Genomic DNA, 13,620 nt, shown 5'->3' with positions numbered 1-13,620 from the left:
TTAAAATTTATTTATTTATATATTTAAGTGTTTTTTTATAAATGTTTGGTTGAATCAGATCAGTACAATTCCTTTTAATTGATGTAATGCTACAAATTTAAAATAGAATTTACAGTAACACTTTACAATATGGTCTGTTTGTAAACATTAGTATCGGTTAACATGAACTAACAGTGAAATATACTTTGAAAGCATTTATCAATATTAGTTAGCCTTTTATTAGTTTCAGTATTTACTAATATGATTATTAAAATCAAAAGTTGTACCTGTTAATATTATTTAATCAGCCTGAGCTACCATGAACTAACAATTAAGAGTTGTATTTTTTTATTAACTAACATTAATTAATGATTAATAAATACTGTAACAAATGTATTGCTCATTGTTATTTAATGAATTAACTAACATTAACTAATTGGACCTTATTCTAAAGTGTTACGGAATTTACAATTAGCATATTATCTCATTTTAAGATCTTATTATTTTTTATTATTATTATTACTACTACTACTATAATTTTATTTATTAATGTTAAATGTCCTGGCTAGCAATTGAATTATACTGATTCTGAGTTTCCATACAATTGATATTGTAATATACACATATGTTATTCCGTAACACTTTACAATAATGCTTCATTTATTAACATTAGTCAACTACATTAGTTAACAAGAAATAACAATGGAAGTTATTATGAATGTTAATTTCAGCATTTACTAATACACAGCTCTATCTGTTAATATTATTATTAGCTAACATGAACTAACAGAACTAACAGTTGTTGTATTATTATTAACATTAAAAAAGATTAATAAACACGGTAACTAATGTATTGCCCATTGTTATTTAATGTTAGATAATGCATTAATTCATTTGAACTAATGGGACCTTATATTCATACAGATTATTCATACAGGAATGTCTTTTTTTCTATCAAATAAAAATAAAAGCTTCATTTTTTTAAATTAAAATTTATTGTATGGTAACAACCATAATGTGACTTTAAATCATAATTTGATTAACAGATCCCCCTCCACCCCCCACACAAAAGCACACACACACACACACACACACACAATATTCTGTTCTATGCATAGCACTGAAGCAGCCGGCTGTTCCCCACTCAGGGCTGGACTCCAGCAGGCAGCATGTTGTTGGACAAGTTCGTTCTTTCACACCTCTTTGGTGTTAGGAGGACTGTATCCTCCCTCATGCCATGCTGCCATCCTCCTCGCAACCATCCACACGTGCAGCTCGTTACGTGGCAATTAGCACAGGCTCAAATTAGCCCACTTCGCCTCTGCACAGGTGACTGACACACACTTTGTAGCTCGCTCATTAGAATATGGCTGCCTCGCCATTCCTCTCTCTCTCTCATTGTCACCCCTTCAAGTCCACAGAGAGGCTGTTGAACTGTACACTTTTGGACATTGGTCATAGCGTTTACATGTGTACCATAGTAAAAAAAATAATCAATTCTATTCATAGGAGTCCAGTATTATGTTTTCCTTATTGAATTCTTTGTGCATACAGATCTCATTCCCTTATATCTTGAGGTATATATTGGATGTGTGATATTAGGAAACACTATTTATGGTAATCTCGCAAAATCTCCCCCTGCATGTGTGTGCGCTGCTTGTTATTGTTTAAGATTAGTTTAGTCTCCATGGCGAGGTCACGGTCTGTTCTGTAACCCCGCCGATGCCAGGCAGCTGAGGTAATGCGTGCAAGCAGACAATCTGCTGATAGTAGTCATGGCAACAGCAGCATGACCTCACACTTGGTAGCAACCTAAAGGTCACCTAACAGACATCGTGTTTTGATGGGCACGGTATCAACTGAACCTGACAGTGACAAACATCTGCGAACGAAAGGAGACTGGTTCCATTGACATATCTGTTTCCATTTGATACTTGAACCCTTTCATTCACACTGTAGCGTTGCTTTACAAATTACTCAATGTAATCCACATGTATTTAATTCAATTTCATCCACACTTTGGAGCAACATATATCCTAATTGTAACATTGAAACAAGTATTTTCTATACATGCTTTGAAATAATATGTATTGTGAATGAAATTTAATTGAATGTAACAGCTACATTTACATGCAAAGCTCTCATTTTTACGTTCATCTGCAATGCAGTTTATGGCATAAGAATAATATTTTTCTATTAAACATGCAAAATTACTTTAATTAGTTACCCCAGACTGTCCATCTCATTACATTTCTTGTGCGATATTGATAAGCATGATTGTCCTACTGGTCTTTGAAAGCAACTCGTTTTGTCTGTTGGCATTATTACTACTTATTAAAATGGCTCCCCTGCAGCATGCAGGCTGTTAGCGAGCTAAATTAATTTCAGGTGCTTCAGTAGCGGATAAAGGAAGTTGGCTAAAGAGGTATATCTCTCCCTGAGGCCAAGTATAGTGGTGTGGGTTACCTCTTTTTCAACTCGTTGCAGCCTCTTCCTCTTTGTTAGGATGTTGCAAGATTGTATTAAGAACACTGAGTGGAGCAGGTCATTAGAGGACTAGTGACATGGCAGGATTGTGTGACGGGTGAGAGAGGAAGCTTGAATAACAGAGCTCGATACTGTAAATATCACGTTTAACTATAGGGTGGTTACTAAAAATGTTTCTCTTTGCCCTCTGCACTGCATATTCATACACTTATGATGCCATAAAATAAGTCTTGCTTTAAACATTTCACCTTAATTTAATGTATATTTTTGGATATGACGACCTGTGCTTCACGGCATTGGGGACATTTTTGCACCATTAGAAGGTGTTAATTTAAACTTTGGTTGATAAACAGAACCCTTGATTCATTTAAAGATTGTCATAATGAAACAATATAGGATTTGATCGGCCATTCCTTAACGCTTTCAAACCCAAAACAGTTTGAAAAGCTCAGTGGCCATTGAAATTAGCGGTACAGAATTGAAAATTAATTAAAAAACCCAGTAATAACCATTTTGTTATATGGAAAAGAGCATTTGATAATATTTTGATCATTTATGATCGTTAACAGAGTTTTTAATGAAAATGATCTGTGTAAAGCCACGGGAGCAAAATTTTGCAGGCCAAAGGGTTCATTGTTTTCAGTAGTGTAGCAATATATGAAGCACAGCTCACACAAAAGTCACTTTCAAATCCAGCAAATTTCTTGAGGTCAGCGAGGTGAATTTGCGTGAAACCAGTGCAAATCATTCTCCCTCACAGTATCTTATAATTTTATTTTAATTAATTCATTAAATATTCTGGCTAGCAATTGAGTTGTATACTGAATCTGAGTTTCTGTACATTTTGTAAGATAGTCAAAGCGGTTATTCATATAGGAATGTCAAAAATTCAATTTTTTGCACAATATTCCTGATCCTGGATATCTGCTGATTCGTACTGAAATGAATATTTGCAGAACAACAGTAAGTGTGACTGAACATTAAGGCACGCCATATTTAGACATGTAAATGTGATTTCTGTGTGTTTTACACACTATTTAAAAACAATCATGCTTTACTTAATTGTGAAACCTAATTATCAGAGACAATTGTTTTTATATTTTTCAAGGTTGGATTCAAAATATACTTGACTCTAAAATCTGAGAGGGCATGTGCTTCTATTTGTCTATAATTGCCACATGGGACACGGGGCCTTTCACACGTATTTAACACCTGTAAACACTTCTTGTATTGAAGTTCTTCCTAATTAGCCCGTGAACACGGTATCGCTGTCTACAATTTAACATCAGTTATTTGTAAGATAGTGTAAGGTAGGCTATGGCACAGCTCACTATCTTAAGTTTCAAGATGAAGAATTGTTGGTTTGTTCTGACTCAAACTTCCTTTGAAATAGAGAGATGGTTATGGTGGAAAGCTTTCCCTCTCTTCTCCCTCTTCCAGCTGTGTGACAAAAGCAGGTGGTTTCCCCTGCATTTGCTCTCTGACCTTTTGCACAGGAAGGGATACCTCACAAAAAGGCTATTTTCCTCGCCCTGCAGACCATATTCAAGAATGCTGACTAGTTTTGACTATTGACGCATACCCTACAATCTGGGGTATGTTTAAAAGGTAACTTCACCCCCCAAAAATGAGACTTCTGTCATCAATTACTTACCCTCATGTTGTTCCAAACCCACATGATTTTCATTTGTCTTTGGAACACAAATGAAGATATTTTTTAAAGGGGTCATATGATGCGAATTCAATTTTTCCTTTCTCTAAAAATCGACGAGTTTCAGAAGGCGGGGCATAAAGGAGAAACAATAATATACAGTATGTGGAAAATAATGTGTTTTTTTAACCTTAAACTGCATAAACACATTTCATTACACCAAATTCACAAAATAATGTTCTTTTTAGCAACATCATATGACCCCTTTAATAGTCTTGCTTCATTTTGTCCCTCAAAGCTGCGCAACCAAAATATTCAAGCTTCAAAAAGTTGATAAAGACATTGTAAAAGTATTCCATCTGAATTGAGTGGTTTAATTCAAGTCTTCTGAAGAGACATGATTACTTTATATGATAAACAGATTTAATTTAGCTTTTATTCACATATAAACATTGTTCAACACACATAGAGGACATCAAATATGGTAAACGGAAGCTGAAATGTTCTTGCTTGACTGGTGAAGTTTGTTTCAGTGAAGTACATTTGAGCTGCCATTGACCATATTTGATGTGCTCTATGTACTGTATGTGTGTTGATCTATGTTTATATGTGAATAATAGCTTATTTAAATGTGTTGGACTAAACCACTTGATTCATATGGGTTACTTTTACAATGTCTTTATGAGCTTCTTGGAGCTTGGAAAAAAAAAGCTGGGTTGTGTGGACTTTCAACGGATAGTCAAAAATGATGCGAAAATATTAAAAAATATCTTCATTTGTGTTCTGAAGATAAGCATATGCTTATGGGTTTGGAACAACATAATGGTGAGTAAATGAACAATTTTCATTTCTGGGTGAGCTATAATTTTAAGTACTTGATGGCTGATGACCCCAAAGAATGACATGAGTCTTCAAGAGCAGAGCTCCTCTTTCCCCCTTGTCTCCTGAAAAGTATGACAGAGTCAGCTCCTTTTCTTGGCCTTTGACACTCAGCTACCTCAGTCCTCTAGCATATTACATGCTGGTGCTAAGAGTCAAAAATGATGACCTTTTATATACATGTTGACAGGTTGACAGAGCATTTAGAGCAAGACAGGGTCATTTTATATCTTTAAATCGCTGAACCTGCAAGATCAAAAATTGATATTTTAAATGAGATATATGGACAATATTTCAAAAAAATATTTCTTTATTAATAGATGTATTATATTTCACTGTGCATTCACCAGCACATGTAGAGATGCTATTAAGTTAATATCCCAGTACTGTCCATCTCAGAAAGACCTTTTAATTTAGTCTAAGGCCTTTCTCTGACCTATTCCTGTTGCTCTTTAAAGCTCTGTGATAATTTTATAACAGACAATTAGTTTGAAGTAATTTATTTTACCTTGGAGTGTGTGACCCTTGAGTACTTTAATTGCTTTAATTATTTGATTACTGTGCCACATTTCATGCTTCTTTTGTCTTGAAAGACTTTTCAGGTTGCCAGCCCCTCAGCTGAAGACAACATTTTACCTCAGCCCAAAAATCACTGATTACATGCTGCAAACATTGTATGTTTGTAGTGTATCTATCAGGTGGTAGGTTTAATTTAATTTAAATGATTACACCTTGGTTTTGTATGAATTATTATATTTTAATCATTATTTTTATAGTATATGTGCATTTAGGAATATTTGTAAATATCTCTGTAAAGACTGGTCTTTAAAATCAACAGTGTTCACAACGGCAAGCTATTTAAGATAATGAATATTGGAGTCTGCTTATTAAAATTAACATTAATATAAATAGATCTATAGATAGTCGACATTTGTCCCCATACTCATTGGTTGGTTGGTAATTGGACAATTTCATGTGCTAGAAAAGCTGTACCTGAACTGCTCACCCAAGCAGTAGTACTGTTGCATTGTGATGTGGCACAATGAATTACAAACGTAGGTAACATAGCGCCAGTTACGTATGTAACTGTGGTTCTATGAATTCCGGATTGACCGCCAGAGGCAGTGCTTAAGCACTAGTGGATTATCGCAGCGCCAGCTCGACAGGTCGAGATAATATACCAAAAAAGTCACGTGGTGACGTAGGTTGAGCCTCGAGTATAATAGACACACTAGTTCAGCCTTCGGTCTTCCTCGCGCATTCCGAGTGACAAATAACTCTGGCGATCATCCGGAATTCACAGAACCACAGTTACTTACGTAACTAGCATTCTGTTTCATTCCTCCTGACCGCCAGAGGCGGTGCTTAAGCACTAGTGGATGACTCATACCAACATAGTCATGAGGAATGCCACTCACCTGAAAAAAAGTTTTCTCCTGAAGGTTGCTCCTGAAGAACTGCTGAACTGACAGCATGAGAGGCAGCAACGTTGAGCTTGTAGAAGCGGGCAAAAGTACACGGGGAAGCCCACGTAGCAGCAGCACAAATATCTGCCATAGAGACTCCCCTGAAAGCAGCCCAAGATGTAGACACAGCCCTAGTGGAATGACAAGAGATACCATCTGGTAAAGGTTTTTGGGCCTTCTTATATGCCAAAGAGATAACCTCAACAATCCAATTTGACAATCTCTGCTTTGAAACAGCAGTCCCTTTCCTTGCACCACCATAACAAACAAAAAGCTGATCTGTGTTAAAATGGACCTTCAGAGCTCGCACAGGTCACAAGGGGTAATCCCCTAAATGATCTGACTGTAGTGCTGACTGAAAAGCCGCTAAACTGATTGACTGATTTATAAACTGCGGAAGCAGAACTTTAGGTAGAAAAGAAGGATTTGGTCTGAGCACAACACAATCATCCGGCAACCAACACATACATAACTAAATGTAACGGACTTAACGGACAATGCATGTAACTCACTTACACACTTAGCAGATGAAATTGCCAACAAAAAAGCAGTCTTTAAAGATATCCATTTTAGGTCAGCTGTCTGCAAATGCGCAAATGGTGGCAGACAGACAAAATCAAGAACAAGTTGCAAATCCCATCCAGGAAAATGGGGGTTACGAGCTGGTCTCAGCCGTCTTGCACCCTTCAAAAAAACTGCACACAAGATTATGAGAACCAAGAGAAGAACCATTAACCTGAACATGATGCGCAGAAATTGCCGCAACATATACTTTCAGCATGGAGGCTGCTTTGCCTGAATCCTAAAGATGCTGTAAAAAACTGAGAACTCCAGGAACTTCACAGCGTACAGGATCTAACCCATGCTCCTCGCACCACAACGAGAAAATCCTCCAACGAGCTGCATAGAGCTGACGTGTGGATGCAGCTCTAGTACTAATTATCGTACGAACAACGGCGGGCTCACAATCTGTTAAGAGACAGTCGGCCCCAGAAGCCAAACCCAAAGCTGCAGACGGGCCGGATACGGATGCCAGACAGCGACGTTCATCTGTGACAACAGATCCTTCCAAAACGGAAGCTGCCATGGCCTGCCCACCAACAGAGACAGAAGTATGGGGAACCAAGGCCTGACTGGCCATCGAGGTGCTACCAGCAACACTCTGTGGTTAAACAGAGATACCCTGTGTAATGTGTCCCACAGAAGTGGAAGAGGAGGAAAGGCATAAAGCAGACAGTTTGGCCACTCGTGAGAGAGAGCATCCTGCCCCAACGGGCTGGATGTCTCTGTTCTTGCAAACCACAAGCGACAGTGAGTGTTCGCCTCTGTTGCAAAAAGATCCACTTCTACTTTGCCAAACTGTTCCCATATCCACTGCACCACATCCTGGTGAAGCCTCCATTCCCCTGGGTGCAGAAGATCCCTTGACAGAGCACCTGCTATCTGATTTCTTGATCCCGGGAGGTGAACTGCCCTCAATGATGCTTGTCGAGGAAGAGACCAAGTGAGTATCTTGTGGGTAAGATGCAGAGACTTGAGGGACTTTGTTCCACATTGATGGTTCAGGTGAAAAACTGTTGAGGTGTTGTCAGACCGAATGAGGACATGACGGCCTGACAGAACTGGCAAGAAATGCTGCAGGGCTTGGAAAACTGCACGCAATTCCAGGAGATTGATGTGGTCCCTGGACCGAGCTGGAGACTACTGGCCACAAACACCCCTGTGATTCCATGATGACCCCCACCCGAAGAGGGAAGCATTGGTTGTGACGACCTCTCGCCGAGAAGGAATGAGGAACACCTGACATCAGACACTCCCGGCGATTCCACGGTATCAATGCCTGGACACAACTGCGCGAGACAACAATCAGCCATTGAAGATGTTTTACAGGGCTCAACCGCAAACTGTTGTTCCACCAATGCAGAGGCCTGAGGTGGAGCAAGCCGAGTGGAATCACCGAAGTGGCGGCGGTCAGCATTCTTGCAGCTTGCACCCAGGTGGAAACGGGCAAGGAGCTGCAGAATACTGCCCACTCAAGCATGTGAGAGGGTGGCAGACATTACACGGGAGTCCAGTGTCATTCCAGTGTAAGTTATTATTTGCACTGGATTCAGACAACTCTTTGCCTCATTGACTGCAAGACCCAGCTTCTGCACATGCTCCAAAAGCAGCCTGGTGTCATGGGCAGCTTGTTGTTTTGTGGGTGAACACAGCAAGGTAAGGCAGGATTCGCATTCCTCTGGACCACAGCGGATGTAGAGCTGCAGTCTTGCACCTCGTGAAAACTCGAGGGGCCAAAGACAGGCCGAACGGTAGGACCCTGAATTGGTAGGTCTGGTTCTTGAAGCTGAATAGAAGAAATTTCCTGTGGTGAGGAGCAATCGGAACATGAAAGTAAGCATCTTTCAAATCGATGCTTGTGAACTGATCTTCCCTGTTTACTGACCGAAGAATGTCGGCTGCACGTAACATCCGAAAGTGAAGAGTTTTCAGGAACACACGTTTAGATGTCTCAAGTCTAGAACTGGATGAAAATCACCATCCTTCTTTGAAACGAGGAAGTAAGTTGAATAAACACCGTCCCTTTGAAAGTGGGGATGAACTCTTTCCATGGCTCCCTTCTCTAGCAGCGAACAAATTTCTTGAGAGAGAGCTTCTGAACAAACTGGATCCCCTATTACTGTAGGGACAATCCTTGAAAATTTTGGGGGCTGGCGTTGAAACTGCAGAGTATACCCCCTGCTTATTGTAGTCCAAACCCATGGATCTACTGTCATCTCCCTCCAGTACTGCAGTTGTAGACTTGAAAAATGATCGACCACCGGCCCAGTGCCTTCAAGCTTTGTGGGTGCGACTTTTAACGGCAGTGGGGGGTGCTGACATGGACCCTCTGGCGACTGCCGCTGATGAAGTCGAATACCTCGAGTGTCCTCGGTAGCACGGGGCCTCTGTAACCCCTGAGGCTGTGATGTAGGACGCTGATGGAATCATTGCTCTGGTGTTGCAAAACGATGTCGAGACTGAATGCCCGGCACCTTAAAAACAGGAGTGCGCTGAGTCAACTAACGAGTGGCCTCAGACAATTTTAACCTCTTTTCCAGAAGCTCTGGGAAATTGGGTCCAAACAGGTGACCAGGAATAATTGAGAGGTCTCGTAGTGTCTTTTTACAATCCTCTGGCAGTTTTGCCTGGGCGAGCCACACTTGTCGGCGAACTGTCAGAAGCTTGGCTGTAAGACAACCCAGTTCACTGGTGACATGGCCCATAGCCAGGAGCGCAGTTTGAAGGAATTGTGAAACCGAGGGGTCCACATTTGCCGATTCAAGTGTACTAGTTGTGGCAAGGAGTAATTGACATATGGTGTTCTACGCACTGGTTATATACGCGGTAGACTCATATGCCTTTTTGAGTAATGAGTCTGTGCGACCGCACTGAGTACTGGGGCAACGCACATTGCCTCGCAGGGCCTCATCAGGTGACACCACAAGGGCAGCGACAGGTTGCTCTATTTCTGGAGCACGGCCAACCCCAATGCTATCTGCATCCACCATAGATGCCAGTGTACAGGTGGTCTTTGACGTTTAGGTGTACTAGACCCTATTAGGGAGTTTGAAAATTCTGCAACGAAATTCTTGCATAGCAAAGTTAGACCCAGCTGAAGGCCGCCTAAAAACGACATTGGACTGGGCTGGCTGCACTGGCGAGTTATCCAGCCCTAAACGAGCAACCGCCATCTGGAGCACAGTTAAGGTATCATCCACGGAAGATGGAGTTAGTCCTGAGTGAATCGAATCACCATTAGAACCCCCTGCAGCTGAAAAAACGTATTCTCCTGTGGGGAAGATTGCGCAGCAGCATTCACCGCATTGAATTGATCCTGAAAAAGCGAGTCAGATGCACTTGTAGAGAGCACATCAAAGTCAGTGCGAGATGGAGAAGAGGAACTGAAAGGTTCGTCATCCATTCTTTTAGAACCCTCTTCATCTGCCTGTGTGATAGCTCCAGGTGAAGCAGGCATAACAGGCTGGAGCGGCTGGAGCGTCTGAAGAAGGCGTTTTATTTCTGACATCGCAGACGAAAGAACAGCAACTGTCTTAGAAAGAGAAGCTTTATCTACTTGCTCGTTCCTTGATGTTGCCTTCTTAGATGGGGGAGCACCGGCCGCCACAGATGCACCGCGTTTTCGATTCCGTGTGACGGGTTGCGGCTCCATTCCTCCAAGTCATGCTTGGGGTCCAACTCGGCAAGACGGAGCCGTCTCTCTGACATGGGTAAAAGGCTACAGTGCAGATATGGGTCCGTGAAAGCCTCTCTCAAATGCTGTATTACCAAACAGGACTGACAAACATTGTGGCCGTTGTCAGGTAGAAGAGTATTAGGGCACAGCTTACATGTTATTGCGTATCCAGTAGCAATAGAACCGTGAGCCATGGCCACCGCAATAACAGGGAAAAACAACGAGATACAAAAAATACACACTTGACAACTGGCCGTTGGATTGCACCGAGAAGCACAACATATCAGAAACTGCCTGGAAAATAGCAGGGGATAATCGATCTATCAGTGTTGAAAAAACACTAGCCACCGGATAGACCCGAGAAGCATTTGATGTTTCACAAAATCCTTATTTAGAGATAAGGTTGGCGGGGAACCGCCAACGTATAAGCGTGGTGAGAACAAAAAAACTCTTTGCGAGAACCGTCAGTAAATTGATCGGTAACACTAGCCACCGGATAGTACCGAGAAGCACCAAGTGTTATCGATATATCAACAATATATCCAATAAAGCAAAAAAAACCTCACCAATTCATTCGACAATCCAATCCAAAAAACTCCTAAGAGCGAGCTGTCATAGCGCGAAAATCGATTGAAAAACGACCTATCACAGACAAGCGAGAAAGCGAAAGAGACAGAAGGCTGAGCTAGTGTGTCTATTATACTCGAGGCTCAGCCTACTTCACCACGTGACATTTTTGGTACATTATCTCGACCTATCGAGCTGGCGCTGCGATAATCCACTAGTGCTTAAGCACCGCCACTGGCGGTCAGGAGGAATGAAACAGAACCCTTATGAAGAAGGATCAGAGAATGATTTTCATCTGCAAAATAAAGCAGGAAAATGGACATACTTATCTACATCTGTTTTGTATTTTTCCACTCACCACTGGTTTACAACCCATTTTACTTTTGTAATGTGATATATTTCTGAGTGAAACATCAGTAGCTATGTTTCCATCCAAAGATGTGAATTTAACTTATGCACAAAACTGGAAAATCGCATAAAACATTTGCAGATAAAGCACCGTTTCCATCCAACGAGTCAAAGAGAACAAAATCGTCACTTCCTGATAAACTGGCACTAAATATCTGTAAGAAAACTAGGAGAAGCCACTGAATATAATAATTTTCATATGTAATAAATTACTTGCGCTTCAGAGAGAGCAGAAGTAACACAATAAATGCGGTCATTGCTTTTAGAGGTGGATACCTGCTGTTTGGGAATGCAGTCATGTAAGACAGTAATTATACAGAACAACTTTGATGACAGACTTTCCTCAGGCATTTTAGAACGACCAAAACAACAAATAGATGCTGTGAACAGATCGGTCCGCTGGTTAGTCAATTTATCCCGTCTCATAGTGCAAAGTCACATGACATGACACCATACATGCGCATGGTGGAATTTATTCGGTAAATGTGTTTCCATCGTAGTTTATGCACATTTTTTCTTATCGGATAAAAAGTTTATCCTACTCAGTTGTGCACATAAGTTTTTTATGCGCATTTTTAGAATGTATGCGCATCGGCGTTTCCATCCAGCGGTTTTTTATGCGACAATTCAAAATGCGCATAAAAATAGGTGGATGGAAACATAGATAGTGAGAAAATGATGTAGGAGTTATAAAAGGGCGTGGTGAATTTTTATAATACCATAATCGTTCATAATGAGACCATTATTGTACTTTATGTTGAATTTTAGTTTAAGCGTCTGTTTATGTTCAGTTCTCACTTCAGTTCCTATCACTTATTTCCGTCATTACAAAATTTCTGTTTCTATCAATTTTAATCAATCTTGTTATTTTTATACATTCTGAATGCATTATTGGATGCTGGAAACCCTCTCAGCTGTAGATTCACATCTATGATTAAGAAGCAGGGAACAATCTCAGCCCATGAAACACACAACACTGACATTTAGCAGTTGAATGCAGGCTCTCTACAGATTATAATTATTTTAGCACTTGCTATCCTTGCATCCCTTTGGCTTTACAGGGAGTGTACTGCTTAAATGACATAAAATTAATAGTATTTGAAATTGGACGGGAACGACCGTCATTCATAAATTCTGCCTTCTAGAACCTAACAAACAAAGCGTTGCATGGAGGGATATGTAGTTTTGGCGTTTAAAGAGCAACTTAAACACGCACTCTTATCCTTGTCGCTGGCATGACATTCTATCAAACAACCCAATGTGCAGCGTTTTAGTAATGCATTGCAATGTTATCAATGCTGTGTTAGAATTATAGACTTATTTTTTCTTCAACACTTTTATATATGTCGGAGACAGTTCTTGTTTTGCATATGGGACATACAGTGGAGTCTATGGTGATTACAGTTCCCTTTTGATCCACACACTGTAACACGACTGCTGCTTCTGTGCTTGCCCACTTCTGAAGCTTGGGTGAGACTGGCACGTTCTGAAAGGCTAAGTCTCAATTTCTGGGCACTTGCCAGCTGACATTCCACTGAGACAAGCTAAGGGAGAGAGAGGGAGAGACTGGGGCAGATTTATTGAGGCATCAGACTTGCCTCAGGAATGTTCTGTAAAATGCCATTCCTGTGAAGAGAATAAAGAAATTAATGTCAGACATTGTGCTGAGCTGATTTCCTCTGTTACTTCCTGAAGCATTTCTCTTCAATATACGTGTCCATGTCACCTTGTTGGATACATCGCTATGTGACATAATTCAGGATCAAGCACAACATGTCTTCCCATTCCGATGAATATTCAGCTAGCGAAGACCACTGTTTGCCTGCCTCTGAGTCACAACTCCTCTGTGGTAGGGAACACTAGTGGTCAAAAGGCAGAGTGGGAGTTTGTGTATGTGTGTGTGGTTGTGGTTGTGTTTATATGAGAAGGAGAGAGAGAGAGAGAGA

The sequence above is a fragment of the Sinocyclocheilus rhinocerous genome, unplaced genomic scaffold (genome assembly GCF_001515625.1).
Source record: "Sinocyclocheilus rhinocerous isolate Xijiao unplaced genomic scaffold, SAMN03320098_v1.1 scaffold580, whole genome shotgun sequence".
Classification (NCBI taxonomy): domain Eukaryota; kingdom Metazoa; phylum Chordata; class Actinopteri; order Cypriniformes; family Cyprinidae; genus Sinocyclocheilus; species Sinocyclocheilus rhinocerous.
The sequence above is the reverse complement of the archived record's forward strand: the minus strand, read 5'-3'. Positions refer to the sequence as shown.